At 44.5% G+C, this 20,936-nt stretch overlaps 1 long non-coding RNA gene across 1 annotated transcript; it reads right to left on the reverse strand.

Moving 5' to 3' along the window:
* Nucleotides 1-8,833: 8,833 nt before the first annotated feature.
* On the reverse strand, nt 8,834-14,288 carry LOC309354440. Its single transcript, XR_014162301.1, has 3 exons — nt 14,234-14,288; nt 10,106-10,293; nt 8,834-8,907 (listed from the first exon to the last, which is right to left on the reverse strand). It is a non-coding gene; the product is annotated as an uncharacterized lncRNA (long non-coding RNA).
* Nucleotides 14,289-20,936: the final 6,648 nt, after the last annotated feature.

Below are 20,936 nucleotides of genomic sequence, written 5' to 3' on the forward strand. Positions count from 1 at the left end.
GCGGCCTCTAGGGGGCAGCGCCTCCTTAAAAGGGCGACGCTCCCGGCAAACGTGATTTCTCTGGGTCCCACCAGCCTTTATTTGTGCAAAAGCAGGGTTTGGGTTAAAGCAGAGACATCACCTTGCCAACGAAGGTCCGCAGTGGCGTAGCGTGGGGGTTGCAGGGGGGGGGCCGCCGCACCAGGCGCAACATCTGGGGGTTAGGGTTAGGGGGCGCAAATCCACGGGTTAGGGGGCGCAAATTACTTGCCTTGCCCCGGGTGCTGACAACCCACGCTACGCCACTGAAGGTCCGTATAGTTAAAGCTATGGTTTTCCCAGTAGTGATGTATGGAAGTGAGAGCTGGACCATAAAGAAGGCTGATCACAAAAGAATTGATGCTTTTGAATTATGGTGCTGGAGGAGACTCTTGAGAGTCCCATGGACTGCAAGAAGATCAAACCTCTCCATTCTTAAGGAAATCAGCCCTGAGTGCTCACTGGAAGGACAGATCCTGAAGCTGAGGCTCCAATACTTTGGCCACCTCGTGAGAAGAGAAGACTCCCTGGAAAAGACCCTGATGCTGGGAAAGATGGAGGGCACAAGGAGAAGGGGGCGACAGAGGACGAGATGGTTGGACAGTGTTCTCGAAGCTACCAGCATGAGTTTGACCAAACTGCGGGAGGCAGTGGAAGACAGGAGTGCCTGGCATGCTCTGGTCCATGGGGTCACGAAGAGTCGGACACGACTAAACGACTAAACAACAACATTGCATACCTGCATCCTCGTTTGTCATTGGTGTTTGTGTGAGGGGTGTAAAATAGCCACCCTAAGCCACAATTGTGGGGCAAAAGGACAGGACCCCACTTATCTCAATGAGGAGGGTGCAATCTGACTTTTAGAAGACATCTGAAGGCAGCCCTGTTTCGGAAAGTTTTGAATGTTTGATGTTTAATTGTGTTTTTAATATTCTGTTAGGAGCTGCCCAGAGTGGCTGGGGAAACCCGGCCAGATGGGCAGGGTATAAATGATATTATTATTATTATTATTATTATTATTATTATTATTATTATCATCATCATCTTGTCACAGTTTGAAGGAAACAGAGTAATCCAGGATAGCATCTAAAGAGCCCACCACCATCAAGTCCAGAGCCTAAAACAGCCTTATCCTCATTTTGATAAGTGTTTTCTATACTTTTCCTAATGATTTCTAGCATGGAATTTGTGTATTTTTGCAGCTGTCAAACACATGGCTGACTTTATCTAGTAGGTCAGGGTTTTCTTATTCCCGTTATCGAAAATAAGCCCCATTGGATATGATTTCAGATCTAACAATCTGAAAAGGGAAATAAAAGAAGTGACAAAATGCAGTTTTCACTTCATTTAAATTTTAATTATCTGATTGAGCCATAATTAAGTAAGGAAGACAGAAAGGGCTTCTGTGGGCAACACAGGTTCGCATCTGTGGAAAAGGAAACTGGACAAAATCGAAAAGAGATCACTTTTCCAACATGTCCACTATGGCAGTAATGTAGTCCAACTTTTCTTGGAGAAAAAAATAAAACAATCCAATATTTCCCAACAAATATATATATTGAGTCCACCGCCGCCACCCCCACTCCATGTAAAAACATAGAATAGAATCATAGAATCATAGAATCATAGAGTTGGAAGAGACCACAAGGGCCATCGAGTCCAACCCCCTGCCAAGCAGGAAACACCATCAGAGCACTCCTGACATATGGTTGTCAAGCCTTTGCTTAAAGACCTCCAAAGAAGGAGACTCCACCACACTCCTTGGCAGCAAATTCCACTGTCGAACAGCTCTTACTGTCAGGAAGTTCTTCCTAATGTTTAGGTGGAATCTTCTTTCTTGTCGTTTGGAACCATTGCTCCGTGTCCGCTTCTCTGGAGCAGCAGAAAACAACCTTTCTCCCTCCTCTATGTGACATCCTTTTATATATTTGAACATGGCTATCATATCACCCCTTAACCTCCTCTTCTCCAGGCTAAACATGCCCAGCTCCCTTAGCCGTTCCTCATAAGGCATCGTTTCCAGGCCTTTGACCATTTTGGTTGCCCTCCTCTGGACACGTTCCAGTTTGTCAGTGTCCTTCTTGAACTGTGGTGCCCAGAACTGTGGTGCCCAGAACATTTCCAGGATGACCTGCCAGCCTCTACCACCACCTCCAAAAAATTAATATCAAAAGCAATATCAAAAGATTTTTTTTAAAATCCAAGCAATGAATTTTAAAAAAATTGGTGGTCAGTGGGAGCTGCAGATGAAGAACATTCTGCGCTACACAGCAAAGGTTAAAAAAATAATAATTTAGCTCCATCTAGTGGGCATTTGTGGGAAATGGAAGGTCCAGTCGTGACTGACTCTGGGGTTGCGGCGCTCATCTCACTTTATTGGCCGAGGGAGCCGGCGTGCAGCTTCCGGGTCATGTGGCCAGCATGACTAAGCCACTTCTGGCGAACCAGAGCAGCGCACGGGAACACCATTTATCTTCCCACCGGAGCGGTACCTATTGATCTACTTGCACTTTGACATGCTTTCGAACTGCTAGGTTGGCAGGAGCAGGGACTGAGCAACGGGAGCTCAACCCGTTGCGGGGATTCGAACTGCTGACCTTCTGATCGGCAAGTCCTAGGCTCTGTGGTTTAACCCACAGCGCCACCCGCATTCGCCTAGAACAGTGATGGGGCAACATCCCCTGCCTGATTGCTTGCTGCCCCGGTCCAGCCTTCTCTCCCTCAGCGCCAGGGCCGCAGGGCTGCATTTAAAATAAAAACTGAGACTTTCCAGAAAACCACAAAGCTCACAAACTTGCAACTCGTGAAAAAGCAGCAGCACAAGAAATTGGAAAAAGCTAACCAACCGCAAATGACTCAAAATCACAAGAAAACATAAAACAACACTGACCCTAACCCTAATTCTAATCCTGACCCTAACCCTAACGCCAGCCCTCCTCTCCTCCTCACTCCTCCCCCACCCCCAGCACAGAAGCTAGGGTCCTATTGGGGTGATGTTGCACGTGCTCACAGAGAGGACTCTGAGTGCCCTCTCTGGCATGCGTGCCATAGGTTCTCCATCACTGGCCTAGAACCATAGAATTGTCAAGTTGGAAGGGACCTGGGCATCATGCCCACTAGAGCATGGCTTCTAGGGCAGCGTTGATGCTAGTCAACCAGAATCAGATGCCTCTGAGCATCTGCAGAGTGCCACTCTCTCACCATTGGCCACTCACGAAAACTGCCTCGACACATGCCAAGTGAGAAGAAATATGTTCCTGGAGCTGAGCGCATGATGTTCACAAATGGCTCGTCTCATTTTGTAAGCGAAAATATAATAATAATAATAATAATAATAATAATAATAATAATAATAATAATAATAATAATTTATTTGTACCCTGCACATCTGGCTGGGTTTCCCCAATCACTCTGGACTGCTTCCTACAAAGTTTAAAGATACATTAAAATGTCGCACATGAAAAACTTCCCTGAAGGGCTGCCTTCAGATGTCTTCTAAATGTTGTTTATCTCTTTGACAACTGATGGGAGGGCGTTCCACAGGGCGGGCGCCACTTCTCTGCTTCCCACACCAGCCCAGCTCCTAGAATCCATCTTACCAGTGCTGTTCACCAGTCATTCTAGGCACTGGTCTGTCCAACATCTAGCCTTCTATCTTTTTCCCGTGCCCTTGGGGATAGAAGTAAAACGAATCAGTTCTCACCTAGGCTGTTGCATGCACAGAGAACGGCCCTTTGGGTCTTGTATTACTGGTCGTCCACAGCAGGTGTGTATTTCTGACACCTCAGTGTGGAGAAAGAAAATTGTGTTTGTGGAGTGCAGGCATAATAATAATAATAATAATAATAATAATAATAATAATAATAATAATATTTATATCCCGCCCACCCCAGCCAAAGCCAGACTCAGAGTGGTTAACAACAGTAAAAATAGCCCAATTTACATAAAATCACAGTCAGTTAATTAAAATACATTCTAATATCAATTCAGAATCAAATTCTGACCATAGAACCCATGGAGGGGATGGGGGAAGTCTCAGGATTCAGAGAAATCTCTTTAAACAGTGGTACCTCGGTTTAAGAACAGCTTAGTTTATGAACAACTTGGAAACAACGCTGCAAACCCAGAAGTAGGTGTTTTGGTTTGTGAACTTTGCCTTGGAAGCAGAACATGTTGAGTATGTTCCATTTGTAAATTGAGTCCCCACTGCTATGGGAAAGCATGCCTTGGTTTGAGAATGCTTTGGTTTAAGAACGGACTTCGGGAATGGAATAAGTTTGTAAACCAGGGGTCAGCAAACTTTTTCAGCAGGGGGCCGGTCCACTGTCCCTCAGACATTGGGGGGGAGGACAGAACTATATTTTGGAGGGGGAAAATGAACGAATTCCCATGCCCCACAAATAACCCAGAGATGCATTTTAAATAAAAGGGCACATTCTACTCATGTAGTTAGCAAAAATGTATAAAACAAGGGCAAATACCTGCTGGAAATGTGAAGAAAAAGAAGGTACCTTTTATCCTATGTGGTGGTCATGTAAGGTAATAAAAGCTTTCTGGGAAATGATATATAATGAACTGAAAAGAATGTTTAAAATAACTTTTGACGCAGATTCCCGGACTGTCCGCAGGCTGGATTTAGAAGGCGATTGCGCCGGATCTTGCCCCCCCCGAGCCTCAGTTTGCCTACCCATGCCATAAACCAAGATACCACTGTACGGATATGTATTTGGTGTTGTTATAAATTTATATTTGTAAAGTCAAATAAAAACAATTTCAAAGAGAGAGAGAGAGAGAGAGCAGGCAACCTCCCATCCATCTGTTCTAGAGAAACAGCCACTAAGAGTGCCTCAAACCAGTGTCTGGATTGAGCTTCAGTTTGTTGGCTCTCATCCAGCCCAGCACACCCACTGCCCCTCCTGCCGACGTAAAGGTGAAGCAGAGCTGCGTGTCATCAGTATATTCCTTAAAGGTAAGGGGTAAAGGGTCATGTGACCAGCATGACTATGCCACTTCTGGCGAACCAGAGCAGTGCACGGAAATGCCATTTACCTTGGCCAGCATGACTAAACCACTTCTGCACAATGGGACACTGTGACAGAAGCCAGAACGCAATGAAACACTGTTTACCTTCCCACCGGAGTGGTACCTATTTATCTACTTGCACTGGTGTGCTTTCGAACTGCTAGGTTGGCAGGAGCTAGAACAGAGCATCCCATTGTGGGGATTCGAACCCCCAACCTTCTGATCAGCAAGCCCAAGAGGCTCAGTGATTTAGACCACAGTGCCACCCGCGTCCCAGTATATTCCTTACATACTCCAAAACTATGGATGACCCCACTAACAGTGGTTTCATGTAGATAAACAGCGCTTTTTACCTTCTCTCTTGCTCGATAAATCCTTCAAGTTGCTCTTCATAGTCTTCTAGGACTTCTAACGAAACATCAACATCCTTGTTTTCGGTTTGCTGAAGCATAAGAGCTGGTGTTCAGCCATCCAGATCAGCACATTGGGATGATATGTTCCACACGAAAGATACAGATTAGGAACACACTTGGACAGAATAGGTACACTGGCCCTGTTAAGTATGTATTAAGGACAAACTGGAGAGTGCTCTACGCCTCAACCCCCCCAAATGTTCTACTACTGACAGGCTTCAATAATATATAGCCTTGTTTTTATATATTAAGATTACCCTTCCTTCCCCCACACAGTGATGTCTGGCAATTGTTATAAGTTCTGTACTAAGGTTTGTTTTTATTTCTCGTTCTCAGTTTGTCCAGCATCACTTGTGCAGAGTTTATGTCAGCAGAGCACAGAGAGGTTGTTACTCTTCAAGACCAATGACCAAGGCTACACAGAATGTGGGGCCCTTCAAATGTCCTTTTTATTGCGCATTGGTGGTGATTTCTGCCCATAATGCTATTGTGATGGTCATATGTTTAATCCCACATTTGCATACCTCACAACATTTCTGGCGCCTAAATCGGGATGCTCCATTTTGGGTCTTGAGCTCTCGTGCATATGCAAGCGCGCAAGGCTGAATAACGGGCAGCTTTTGTTTCGGTGCTCTGGTGTGACCCAGCTGATTTGCGTCAGAGCGTTGGACCACAAACATGTGTCTCTTCCAGTCCAGGGCTCCAGCATGACCCAGCTGACTCACACCAGAGGGAGCATTTTTTGGTCCGGTGCTCTGGAGTGGAGATTGACACCAGTTCCACACAGGAGCTGGGATTGGCTTTTGTGATTCTGGGAAGTCCATCCTAAAATGGGACCATTGAGGGGTATGCATTTGGTACCATTTCTTTGCTCCTGCAATGATATCATGGCTGGGGTGGGCAGAGGAGGAATGGTGAAGACCGCCTCCCCAGCCTGACCCTTCCAGAGAAGAAGGAGACAGTTCAGAATTGCAAGAGGTGTTTGAGGGCAGTCACAGCTCAGAGGCAGATGAGGGGAAAAGCTGGGAAATAATGGGAGAAGAGGAGGAGAAGGAGGAGGAGGAAGAGGAAGAGGAGGAAGGCGACAGCTGATGGACACAGTGTCTTTAGAAAGCATTCCAGACACACACACCCTCTCCCAGAACATGGTGGGCCTTGAAAGTAGGAGAGCAAAGAGCTCAAAGGCAAAAGGCACTTTTCAGCACCCATAGTGATGACTCATGAGAAGTGGGAGGGACGGAGGGAGTGGGGTTTGACTCTGAGCAACACCATGATTCCGAGAGGCCACATTCCCGAGTCTCTCTCTGTGAATACTGAATAAAAGCAGATGGTAAGAACTTTTCCTTGTCTTGTCAGTTCCTGGCAACCTGCCGTGGGGGTTGATTCCTCTGTTGTATGACAATACCCCTTTTCCCGGGAGTAAGCTCCACTAAACTATGACTTACTTCTAATTCTGAATAGGCCAAGTGTGGGATTTTGCTGTCAGCGGATGTGCTACAGAAACTGGTGATACCTGTTTGTTCAGAAGCAAATCCTCTTGTGCTCATATTGTGCTTAACCCCAAATTATAATGGAGAAAAGGACTGCAGATTGAATGCAAAGAAACCCTCGTGAACCCCAAACCTGCACATACTGGTGTGGGTGAGATTTGGTGGATTTCAATGAATGGTTCAAAGTGTGTGGACTGTAGTTTGTTAAGGTCAGTGCTTTTTTTCTGGGGGGATGCAGGGGTACGCATACCCCTAAACATTTTGTGAATCTAATGGGGACGACTAAAACAAATTAAATTGGTGCTGTGAATTGTGGGTCTGTGATGGCTAAGTTTCATTTCCCATGAATTATTGATACTGATGATGATGATTTATTTACACCCCGTTCATCTGCTTGTGTTTCCCCAGCCACTCTGGGCGGCTCCCAACAGAATATTAAAAACATGATAAAACATCAAACATAAAAACCTCCTTAAACAAGGCTGCCTTCAGATGTCTTCTAAAAGTCAGATAGTTGTTTATTTCCTAGACATCTGATAGGAGGGCATTCCACAGGGTAGGCGCCACTACCAAGAAGACCCTCTGCCTGGTTCCCTGTAACCTCACTTCTTGCAGGGAGGGAACGGCCAGAAGGCCCTTGGCGCTGGACCTCAGTGTCCAGGCTGAACAATGGGGGTGGAGATGCTCCTTCAGGTATACTGGGCTGAGGCCATTTAGGGCTTTAAAGGTCAGCACCAACACTTGGAATTGTGCTCTGAAACATACTGGGACCCAATGTAGGTCTTTCAGGACCAGTGTTATATGGTCTCGGTGGCCACCCCCACTCACCAGTCTAGCTGCCGCATTGTGGATTAATTGTAGTTTCCGGGTCACCTTCTAAAGTAGCCCCACATATAGCGCATTGCAGTAGTTCAAGCGGGAGATAACCAGAGCATGTACCACTCTGGCAAGACAGTCCACGGGCAGGTAGGGTCTCAGCCTGCGTCCCAGATGGAGCTGGTAAACAGCTGCCCTTGACACAGAATTGACCTGCATTTCCATGGACAGCTGTGAGTACAAAATGACTCCCAGGCTGTGCACCTGGGCTTTCAGGGGCACAGTTACCCCATTCAGGACCAGGGAGTCCTCCACACCACCATACCACCAAAGCAATTCAACAGCAGATACTGCGAGATGTGTCTGCATTTGATTTCAGTGGTCTTACATTGAAAGGTGACCAGATTGCAATGAGAATCTTCCTTTATTATAATGATTAATTTCAACAGTTAGTTGAAGAGGAGAGGAAAGAGAATGCCCAGTACGGAATGTCTTGCTCAGAAGCAGGCGGCCATCATATGAAGAAAAAGTCAGGTGAAGAGGATCATGGAGCAATCAGGGTTCAGTGTGGAAGGCTTGCAGACGTCCTCCTTGTGGACATGTTCCTGAAAGAAGCAATGGAAGAATCCAATAGAAGCTGTGAGTGGGGGATTCATCATCTCTCCTTATGTCTGGGGCTAGGGAGAGGAGGAGAAATGGTGGAGACTGCCTCCCCTTCCAGGGAGGTGGAAGAGGAAGACAGTATAGATTTTCAACTGGGGTTTGAGGGAGCTCACAGCTCAGAGGCAGATGAGGGGGAAAGCTGGGAAATCATGGGAGAGCCAGAACAACACCTGGCTGACACATGAGTGCAAAAATGTGTGCATGAGTGCAATGAGTGCAAAAATGTATGCATGAGTGCAATGAGTGCAAAAATGTGTGCGTTAGCAAAACATGTGCCGACATATTAGCAAAAATATCCCAGAAAAGTGTGTTATAATTGGGGGAAACTGCTTGCAGAAATGTGCGTATGGATGGAAAGTACCTTGGGATATGCGTCTGAGAAATTTGCACCGGTTCCAAAAATAAAACTTTCTTGTCAGTTTGAACAGTCCAATCTGGTGCTTGGATCTCCGCAGAGTGCCTGGCTGCTGGATCGCTTACCAAATCTGGGTAAAGATGAAAAGCTGGTTTGTCAAACTGTCTTTACCATCACCAACAACTATTCATTCCTATGCAGTACCACAGACACACACTCTCTCTGTGCATTCTGGCTTTTAATGAGAACTAGAGAGTCCTGTGGAGCATTTCTCACAGGGCCGTCTTAACCATAGGTACTTGGGGTGCAGGGCACCCAGGCACTGGGCTCTCAGGGGTACTAGGCCAAGAGTCCAGGGCCCAAGAGTTGGAGTCCGGGGAAGAGCCCGCCCACCGGTTGGAGCACCGCGGTTTGCTCTTCTGCTGCAGGTGGCTTTGCTCCATGAGTTCAGGGGCAAGTGAGCTAGCGAGGCACTGAGGCAGCCAGCTGGCTCCACCCTCCTGCGTACCTGGGATTGGCATAGTGCTATGGAGAGGCCTGCTCAGCGCATGCTGCTTACACCACGAGGTGCCTGGCTTCACTCAGTCTGGGCAACAGGGTGTGTGTGTGTGTACCAGGCAGATCTTTCCACCCCGGCTCTTCACCACATATGCTCAAGACGGCCCTGGTTACCTCTACAAGGTAAAAAGGGGGTCTACATAATAATAATTTAATATTATACCCCGCCCATCTGGCTGGGCTTCCCCAGCCACTCTGGGCGGCTTCCAACAAAATATTAAAATGCAGTAATCCATCAAACATTAAAAGCTTCCCTAAATAGGGCTGCCTTCAGGTGTCTTCTAAAAGTCTGGTAGTCATTGTTCTCTTTGACATCTGGTGGGAGGGCATTCCTCAGGGCAGGTGCCACTACCAAGAAGGCCCTCTGCATGATTCCCTGGTACTTGGCTTTTCGCAGTGAGGGAACTGCCAGAAGGTCCTCAGCACTGGACCTCAGTGTCCGGGTAGAACGATGGGGGTGGAGATGCTCCTTCAGGTATACTGGGCAGAGGCCATTTAGGGCTTTAAAGGTCAATGCCAACTCTTGGAATTGTGGTCAGAAACGTACTGGGAGCCAATGTAGGTCTTTCAAGACCGGTGTTATGTGGTCTCAGTGGCCGCTCCCAGTCACTAGTCTAGGTGCCACATTCTGGATTAGTTGTAGTTTCCGGGTCACCTTCAAAGGTTGCCCCACATAGAGAGCATTGCAGTAGTCCAAGCGAGAGATAACCAGAGCATGCACCACTCTGGCAAGACAGTCTACATGAAGAATTAAATGCATTTCACTTAACCTGGGACGGTTGATTGAGTTGTGGTATTGCTGGTACTCATTGTAATATTGAACCAGTTGGTCGAGTGGAGCATCTTCACCAGGGAATTCGGGAGCAATGCGTGCCGTGTTGCCAACGTGGCTGAGAAACACAGCCAGACAGCAAGCAAAGGTGAAGAAAGAGAGGCGGAATCTCCGTGGAGCGATCATCTGTATTGGGAAAGGAAGGGAAAAGCCCCTATGATACCAAAGCAATGGAGGCAATAGATGTCAACATCACTAAGCCTTATCATGGTATATGTATATGTAGCTAACGAGCTAGTGCGCTACTATTCATAATAAAAAATATTATTATTATTACTATTATTCTATACCACCCTTCATCCAAGGATCACAGGGCAGATTATAAAAACACAAAAATACATAAATAGTAACTAACGAAAACAGTACACACTAAAAATCAGTTTAAAAGGCCATAGATTGTTTTATTAACCACACGTTGCTACGTCCATGGAATTGCGTAAGTTCAACATGAGCTAGTGTATGGGGAACTCATACCCTCCAACATTTCTCCGATGAAAATAGGGACATCCTAGTCAATAATACAGCGGTACCTCGGGTTACATACACTTCAGGTTACATACGCTTCAGGTTACAGACTCCGCTAGCCCAGAAGTAGTACCTCGGGTTAAGAACTTTGCTTCAGGATGAGAACAGAAATCGTGCTCCGGCAGCACGGCAGCAGCAGGAGGCCCCATTAGCTAAAGTGGTGCTTCAGGTTAAGAACAGTTTCAGGTTAAGTACAGACCTCCAGAATGAATTAAGTACTTAACCTGAGGTACTACTGTAATAATAATGATGATGATATTTTTATTATTTATACCCTACCCATCTAACTGGGTTGCCCCAGCTGCTCTGGGCAGCTTCCAACATATATGAAAACCTAATAAAACATTAAGCACTTAAAAAAAAACCCCTTCAGATTTGCCTTGAGAAGTCTTCTAAAGGCAGTCTAGTTACTTATCTCCTTGGCTACCCTCCAACATTTCTCCAGTGAAATTAGGGACACCCTAAGGAAAATCAGGACATTCCAGGATCAAATCAGAAACCAGGATGGCTTTTGTAAATCCGAGACTGTCCCTGGAAAATGGACACTTGGAGGGTCTGGAAACTGTGTGAAGCAAGGTAGGCAGATGCACATGAGTGATGACCCCAGGGCTAGACATGTTCTGCAGCATTGATCCTCCTTCTCGGTGCCTGTTCTTAGAAACATTACGGAAACCTTATCCTTTTGCATCCGATACAGTGAACCCAAGGGCTCACTCTGACTTTTGTGCTATGTTTTGAGGCACAGATGCAGGCTTTAAAGCTCTGTGTCTGAACTCTTTCTTTCTTTCTTTCTCCAGAAAAACACACGTTTAATTCCCCGACAGGGAGCCAAAAAACAAAACAAAACCCACATTTGATTAGAGCAAATGGCAACTGGGTTTTCTGCAGAATGGTGTTTGCTCAGATCCAGCGGTAAAACATAGGTTTTCCTGGGGGGAGGGGAACACCGCCTGGACACAAAGCTTCCAAGTGTGGATCTGTGCTTTGAAAGCGCAGCGCAAAAGGATGAGCTCTGAGCTATCCTGAACTAGGTCAAAGCCCATCCTTCTGTTCACGTCTCTGGCCAGCCAGACGTTTCATGGAAGCCTGTGAATAAGGAGTGAGCTATCTTTAAGGGATACATCAAAATTTATGCGGAAAAAGGAGAATTTCTGAAAGATATTGAGTGAATCCAGAAAATGATTAAAGTGAAAGGAGAGTAAAGTCAAGTTAGAAGAAGAGATTAAAGAAATAAAGAAATGTGTTTAAGCTAGTTGGAAAAATAAAGTAACGTAATGAGAATGGCTGGAAGTCAAGTCACTTGGTGGGTGTCCGTGTGGGGTAGGTGTCTAGGTATGTTGATATGTACAGTATAGGTAGGTATTATATAGAGTAATGTAGGTATGTTTTATGTTATGAAAATAAAGTAGTGTGTTATGTATGTGTATTGTGTAAATGTATAAGTATGTGTTTTATATGCTAATAAAAAAAATCTTTTTTTATAAAAGAAGTTTCATGGAAGCCCACAGACTTGTCTGTGAAAACTTTCCTCCACCTACAGCAGGCTTCACTTGATAGTTCACAGTGGTCGAAAATACTTTTATCACCTCCCAAGACTTTTCCATCACTAGTGCCAAACGCTCTCATCTTCCCCTTGGACCCGTTTCCCCAGCAGAAGCTTAGGAAGGAGAGAGAAAATCCTATAGTCATCTCCTCCCGCCCCACAAGCCAGGAAAGTATCAGAATGCACAGCAGGTGACAGAGCCTTGGAAGGAAACTTCCTCCAAGCAAGACGATTTTATCTGAGAGAAAGATGGTGAAAACAGAAAATTCACTGGGACAGTGTGACTTTTGTAACTGCAAGCAATGAACCAAGGACGGCGCAAAGGAGATCTTCTGAAACAACAAGTAGCACCGCCCAAGGCATGATGGAGAGCAGCAACGGCTGGCAAAAGATAGAGATGATAGGAAGAAACACTACGGACAGAATATTGTATTGTAGAATATTGGAGTGCTGCAATATATCCAAAACAATGGGAGAAATTGGAAGGATCTCTAAAGAGAAGATAGACAGGGACTGGAAGGTGTTTAAAGGATACATGCAAAGCCATATTGAAAAATCAGAACTCCTGTTAGAATAAACAAGTTCCGTTTTAAATACTGGAATACTAAATAAGATGGATAACAATGTGCAATAGAAAAAGAAGCATGAAATTAGGTCAAAGGTGTGTGAAAGAAAGTAATCGAAGTGGAAAGAAATTGCAATTGAGTAGATTGGAAGTCCAACACAAAGGTGGGGTGAGGGGTGATGGATGGTGAAGGGAAAAGGAATTATCTGTGGGATTCAGTGTAGGTATGTTTGAACATTTTTAAGGATTGTATGAAATGTATGTTTGTATGTTTATATATTCGCAATATGTGTGTATTAATGCTGAATTATTTTAACAATAAAAACTTTTCAAGAAAAAAAAGAAAGAAACATTACGGACAGAATAATTGCCACCCACAGGAGGGAGAGAGTTTGAATGCTTCACCTGTAGTTGTAGAAATCATTCCATGTGTCAATATGAATGGAGGTTGATAAAACTGCAGTTGCGATATAAGGGATTGGTATTTGGACTGGAGAGTAATTGAAACTTATAAGATTGTGGAATGCAGAAACAAAGAAAATCATCAAATCGTTAATTCTAGCACACTGGGGAGCAACCTAATTTGCATAATTTGGCACCTCAGTGATTGGTATTATTAAATGTGTTATAATTTGGCGTTGTTATAATGAGGCTATTATTGGATAGTTGTCATTGAAAAGCAATAAAAATTACAGTATTTTTTACTCTATAAGACTCACTTTTCCCCTCCTAAAAAGTGAGGGGAAATGTGTGTGCATCTTATGGAGTGAATGCAGGCTGCACAGCAATCCCAGAACCCAGAACAGCAAGAGGGATCGCTGCTTTCACTGCGCAGCGATCCCTCTTGCTGTTCTGGCTTCTGGGATTCAGAATATATTTTTTTTCTTGTTTTCCTCCTCCAAAAACTAGGTGCGCCTTATGGTCTGGTGCATGTTAAGGAGCAAAAAATACGGTATTTTTGAAAAAGAAAATACTTTTATCACGTCTCAAGACCTCTCCATCACTAGTGCCAAACACTCCCCGCTTTTACTTGGACCTGTTTCCCCAGCAGAAGCTAGCAAAGAAAGGCGAGAGAAAATCCTATACAGTGGTACCTCGGGTTACAGACACTTCAGGTTACAGACGCTTCAGGTTACAGAGTCCGCTAACCCAGAAATAGTACCTCGGGTTGAGAACTTTACCTCAGGATGAGAACAGAAATTGTGCGGCGGCAGTGGGAGGCCCCATTAGCTAAAGCTGTACCTCAGGTTAAGAACAGTTTCAGGTTAAGAACGGACCTCCGGAACACTGTAGTTGTTCCCTCCTGTCCTACAAGCCAGGAAAATATCAGCAAGATATTTCAAAAGCCTTGAAAGGAAATTTCCTCCAAGCAAGACAACTGACTAGAGAAATTGGTCCCCAGACACTTCATCACAACCACAACAAGTTTTTACCCTGAGCCTTTTGGAAGCTGGAAACAGGAATGTGCTGGGCTGGGTGAGTCCTTCTGTGTTTCCTCTCAGTCTCAATCTGTGGCAGCTCCTGGGGGATTTTTATACCTTTTTCCCCCTCCACCCTTCCCCTCACAGCTCCACACAGCGTAAAGGGGAACACTCTTAATAGCCCTTTGCAACCAGTGGCTTCCGTCCCTCCCCTGACAGTTCACCCACCTGAAAACATTTTTCTGGCAAGAACTAGATTGTGGGGGTTTCCCCCCCCCCCCAAATGCGAGTGATTAATTACTTATTTGTTTTTGGTCCACCTGAAGATAAAATGGAAAGAATCGCCTTTAAAAGGGGGAAAGGAAAAAAAAACAGAAGCACAAAGCATCTAGTGTTATAGCTCTTGGTGTGCACAGTGGTACCTCGGGTTACATACGCTTCAGGTTACAGACTCTGCTAACCCAGGTTAAGAACTTTGCTTCAGGATAAGAACAGAAATCATGCTCCGGCAGTGCGGCAGCAGCAGGAGGCCCCATTAGCTAAAGTGGTGCTTCAGGTTAAGAACAATTTCATGTTAAGAACGGACCTCAGGAACAAATTAAGTACTTAACCTGAGGTACCACTGTATGTTATTTTCAATAATATGCCAATTTTTATTTACACCTTGCTGATACAGTGGTACCTCGAGTTACATATGCTTCAGGTTACATACGCTTCAGGTTACAGACTCCGCTAACCCAGAAATAGTACCTCGGGTTAAGAACTTTGCTTCAGGATGAGAACAGAAATCACACAGCGGCAGCGGGAGGCCCCATTAGCTAAAGTGGTACCTCAGGTTAAGAACAGTTTCAGGTTAAGAACGGACCTCCAGAACAAATTAAGTTCTTAACCCGAGGTACCACTGTATTTGCATTTTTGCAAACATTTTTGGGTTGGAGAGCTGCATCGCAAAATTCAGAGGAGTGAAAACTTCGAAAGATGGCTGTGTTTCAGTTCTCATTAATTTTTGGTAATGACAAATTTGATAGGTGGGATGCAAATGGAATTGAATTCCCTCCCCAAACCTAAGTAGGAGATATATGTTGCCTGCAGTAATCTGCCAAGTGGCAATCCTTCAGAGAGTGCTACTATTTTTAAGTCTCAAAGGCCGGATCCTTCACCCTCAGAAAACCTCTCTTTCTTGGTGCAAAGTGAAATGTTCAGTTCCTACCACTTCCCTATGGCTTCCCGCAACTTCATTCCTCAAAAGCTGTTTTCACAGCAGGGCCTGAAAAATTCTGGTTTGGACTTTTATTCTGTTCTTCAGGTCCATAGAGTAGTAACGACAAAACAGACAACTTCTGTTTAGACTGAAAGAGGGAAAGGTAAGCTTTTATCATTCTGTGCCTTCATGGTCCTGCTAGATCTATTACCAAAAAAGGACTGATAATAGTCTCAGTGCCAACCTGCCCCCACACAATGGGTGTAGCTAACCAAAGGCAAATAATGAAATAAAACCAAAGAGATCTGCTTCATAGGTCACACTGATGGCAAGGATGGCATCTAAAACCTCTTCCCATTGAGTCCAATGATATTTACGCGGGTGGCACTGTGGTTTAAACCACAGAGCCTAGGGCTTGCCGATCAGGAGGTCGGCGGTTTGAATCCCCGCCACGGGGTGAGCTCCCCTTGCTCGGTCCCTGCTCCTGCCAACCTAGCAGTTCAAAAGCACCTCAAAGTGCAAGTAGATAAATAGGTACCGCTCCAGCGGGAAGGTAAACAGCGTTTCCGTGTGCTTCTCCGGTTCGCCAGAAGTGGCTTAGTCATGCTGTCCACATGACCCGGAAGCTGTCTGCAGACAAACACCGGCTCCTTCGGCCAATAAAGCGAGATGAGCGCCGCAACCCCAGAGTCAGCCTGGACTGGACTTAACGGTCAGGGGTCCCTTTACCTTTACCTTTACATAAGCATATACAGGATTACAGCTTTTTATATGTGATGCTAAATGGGTCACTTGGGGGGACTGTGCTGGTTTAATCGAACAATTAATTTCTGCAAGGCAATCTTTCTTTTTTTAGAATCCAGCAGTTGGTTTAACTCTTTTCTCTCCTGCTGCAATCCAGATGGCCCTGGGAGAGAAAGATATCCTGGTGCCAATAAAGACACTGCTTTGCTATGTATTAAAGGGAGTAGGAAATGGGTGTGCTTTCAATATCAATATGCCTGACTTTCTTTCATTTTATTTATTTCTTTATACTTTTCAAGTTTATACATTTCACCAGTTTTACATTCATTTTGACATTTCAAAACTTGACTTCCAGCCCCTCCTTTCTGCAGTTCCTTAAATTTATTTTTTAATATCTTCTGCCTATCCAAATTAACTTAATTTGCTCATTCATTCATATTCTTTAAATATATACTCTTATAAAACTGCAGATTGTTACAATAATCCTGCCAATGTTTTGATCTGTTTATAATTTATCTGTAAATATTCAATAAACCATTTTCATTCATATATATATCCTTTGCATTTTGGGACTCCCACAGCACTAAGACCAGGGATCCACAGCGCTAAGATTCAGAGAACTGTATAAACCACAGAAGGCTGAGCATATGGAGGTGCATAGTGCTTCACCTAAAAACTTCCACATGAACATATCTATGAGCTACTTTTATAATTATGCATGTGTTGCTAGGTTTCTGGGTTTTGCTCCCTGTGAAAGAGGTTCTCTCTCTGTCTATAGAGAGAGAGAGAGAGAGAGAGAGAGAGAGAGAGAGAGAGAGAGAGAGTAGGAGTGGGTGGAGAAATCCACTTCAGTTCACTTATATAAGCAAACCTACATAAATAATTTTCACTTTCTGAAACAATGCATAAACACAGCCATCCAAATCTTGTAATGTTGTTCTCCAGCCAAGTAATGTGTGCAAAATAGCATATATTGGGTTAAATTAAACGTATGGATGCATATACCAGTAAAAATAACAGATAAAAATGTGTTGCATTAGGGGAAATTGCTTTGCAAAAAAAGGTCCACGTTAGGAGAAATTAGCACTAACATCCCGGTGAATTTTCACAATGAATTTTTTAAAAAAGTTAACAGATGTTCAAATGCACAGAACTGAACATAAGATTTTAAAAATGAGAAACAGAGAGGCAAAATCTGACCAGTTCTCCCATTCCCACGTCAAGGGCAGCGGATCCCTACATGGAAACCTCTTCCCACACATGCAATAATTTCACTTAGGTCAAGGTGTGCTAAGTGTCTGTCTATTAAACGCCTTGAAGATTTTCACATTGGGTGAAAACTGGAGAAAGCAACGTTGAATTTGGCAACACGTGCAGCAGATTCCAATAAAAAGCAACAGACGGACTTTGGGGGGAGAGTTGTTTGGGGTCCCTCCACCCCTTGATCCTTTAGAGAAAGACCTTTGATGCAATTTTCATTTAAGTTTCCCTCTCGTCTTCGGAAAGGTGTTTGCAAAACAGATCTTTAACAGGACCAACGAAGCAGTCCAAGCGGGTGTACTTCTTCGGGTTCAACGAAAGAAAGGGAAAGAACCGATGTCGCTATCTATGACCTGAAAGCTGATTAATGCCAGAGGCAGATTGAAATAACTGCTGGCTGGCTGCTGTGTTTCCAGACTTTGCCCCAGTAGAAGTAGACTTTGGGTGCAATCTGAGCATCGTCTAAAATTAATCATGTCTCCATCGCACCTCCTTAATTCCAGTCTGAGACTGCAACAGGCCACAGATTTGGGCTTACGTCGTGCTAAGAAACATCTGTTTCCGTTTGCTGCAACCTGGCCCTCTTGGTGACTTTTAGCGTTGTTTCTTCTAAGAATAAGATGTTACGCTGCAGCTGAATGGAACTTCCTTGCTGCTGCCTGCATCCAGCAGGTGGCGCCCCAGTTATTCATGAAGTCCCAGAATCCCAGCAGTGCATCCAGAATATAAGGGCATTTTATTTTATTTTTTGTCCTTGCAGTAGCTGTCCGATTTCCAGCAGGTGTCAACTGCCTGGTTCTTTCTTCTCCCCTTGTTTCAACTGTCTAGCAAGTATTAATTTAGACTCCAAACTTACGAAAGTGTAAGTGTCAAGTTTTCAGAATTTTGGCCCTCCACCCTTGCGAAGGACATCTCTTTTCAAACCTCTGGAGTGGACAGGTGCAAAAGGGCTCATGCACCTTTCATTAATAGTTGTGAATTTTGCTGTTATCTAGGGACGCGGGTGGCGCTGTGGGTTAAACCACAGAGCCTAGGGCTTGCCGATCAGAAGGTCGGCAGTTCGAATCCCCGTGACGGGGTGAGCTCCCGTTGCTCGGTCCCTGCTCCTGCCAACATAGCAGTTTGAAAGCATGTCAAAGTGCAAGTAAATAAATAGGTACCCCTCCGGCAGGAAGGTAAACGGCGTTTCTGTGTGCTGCTCTGGTTTACCAGAAGCAGCTTAGTCATGCTGGCCACATGACCCGGAAGCTGTACGCCGGCTCCCTCGGCCAATAAAGCACGATGAGCGCCGCAACCCCAGAGTCGGCCACAACTGGACCTAATGGTCAGGGGTCCCTTTACCTTTTATCTATCTATCTATCTATCTATCTATCTATCTATCTATATCTATCTATCTATCTATCTATCTATCTATCTATCTATCTAATCTATCTATCTATCTATCATCTATCTACCTATCTATCTATCTATCTATCTATCTATCATCTATCTATCTATCTATCTATCATCTCTATCTATCTATATCTATCCATCTATCCATCTATCTATCATCTATATCTATCTATCTATCTATCATCTATCTATCTATCTATCTATCTATCTATCTATCTATCTATCTATCTATCATCTATCATCTATCATCTATCATCTATCTATCTATTTCTTTTTAAAAAATGGTTTTTCAGATTACAATTTTACAATCACGTATTCAACATACAAGATAAAATCAAGATTCCAAAGAACCCCCTGGACTTTCCCCTCCTCCCCTTTGTGGGGGTCCTATTGTTAATCATTTCCTCCTGCATCTTTTCTAATAATCCAAATCTTTTGCATCTCCATTATATCCAAAATTCACCATGAAACTACAAGTGATTTTCCAATCCTGCTAACGATTTTTAACTGTTTACAATGGTTTTTAAGATAAATTATGAATTTTCCCCATTCCTTATTAAAATTCTGATCTTCCTGATTTCTGATTCTTGCAGTCATTATGGCCATTTCGGCAATTGCACAAGGTTTTTTTTTCTTTTTCTTTAAGAAGGAAACTTGCCTGGGAGGTTGAGACCTACTGCCCCAAACATATATGGATGTGTGTACATGCTTTTATAAAAACAGAGAGGAGCTACATTAGCCAGGTTAGCCCTAACCGTTTAAAAGATAAATCAAGAAAATAAATCCATAAAGGTACAGCGACGCTCAGTAAGGGGGGTTGGGGGGGCTCATGTTTTTAAAGCATATCGTTTTCTCCTTTTGTGTATTACATTAATGGTGCTCCCTTTTAATCACTATTTTATAAAGTACTCACTCTCGATATTTAACTGAGTTTCTTATATTTTGATCAGGGGTCAGCAACGTAAGGCCCATGGGCCACAAGCAGTCCATGGGGGGGTCATTTAACTGGCCCATGGACCCCTGCCACCCTCTTGGGGACCCCCACCACCCGCTCAGTCGACTCCCATGCACCACGCTAAACCGGTGTGGAGCAGAGCGGGGACCGCCCTCCACAACACTAGCTGGCTTCCCATTGGCTGCAGGAAGCTCCTGCAGCCAATGGGAAACTGTACATGCCTCCTCTGCACCGGAAGGAACACCGGAAATAGTGTGTGTGTGTGTGTGTGCACTCCAGCCCACCACGACATTAATGGGACCATGAACTGACCCAAGCCACAAAAACCTTGCTGACCCCTGATTTTGATGATGTTGCTGTTCTTCCATGGTTTGCTAGTTGGTGCATGTCTTAGAATATCTTACATGATATTCTAAGCCACCTTTTGGAAAAGGTTTGGTTATAACCATTTGACATAAATTAGATTGTGGGTTTTTTTGTGGTAGAGCTGTGTAGGCCACCTTGGGAGCCAATCTTGACTTTGGGCTTCTGCGTACCTCCATTTGCTTTCCCCTGAGGAAACTTGATCTTTAGTGCTGAAGGGGAACAAACACCAATCGAGACCATTTCCCTCCCTTACACACCCTCTATGTAGCTGTGGGTGCTGGCAAACCACACTAGGCCACTGGGAAAGGTGACCAATTTTAATATTTAAAGGGGTGTGCAGAAGTAGATTGGGGACCATTATTCAGGCCATACATGAAGGACAGAACCCGGCCTACCCAGTCACCAGAACAAGATGTCAGAATAGATGGTTCGTTCTATTGCAGACAGTAAGCGGGGAAGGGTGTTTTTTAATGCCCTCCTCCATCAGAAGCTTCTCTGGACATAGAAAACGGGCACAGAAAGCAAAGGGTAGAACCGGAGGCTTTCTCTGCAGTAGAGAAAGGGTTCTCCTTGGAGGACATTTTGGCACGACAAGGACTTGGAAAATGGTATCCTGGGATTCTGTTTCCCAGTTGGAATTCTCTAGTATACGCTGGGAAACTGTGTATGTACAGCTACTCACACTCCATTAAGGTTTGGCAGACAGCCAGAAGGCAATCTGAAGGAGTAAGTCTGCCTGGTAATAACAGAGACATGGAGACTGCTCCCTGATTGGTCAAGCTCTCTCAAGGGAGTGA

Source organism: Podarcis melisellensis (genome assembly GCF_964234715.1).
Source record: "Podarcis melisellensis genome assembly, chromosome: 13".
In the NCBI taxonomy this organism is placed as follows: Eukaryota; Metazoa; Chordata; class Lepidosauria; order Squamata; family Lacertidae; genus Podarcis; species Podarcis melisellensis.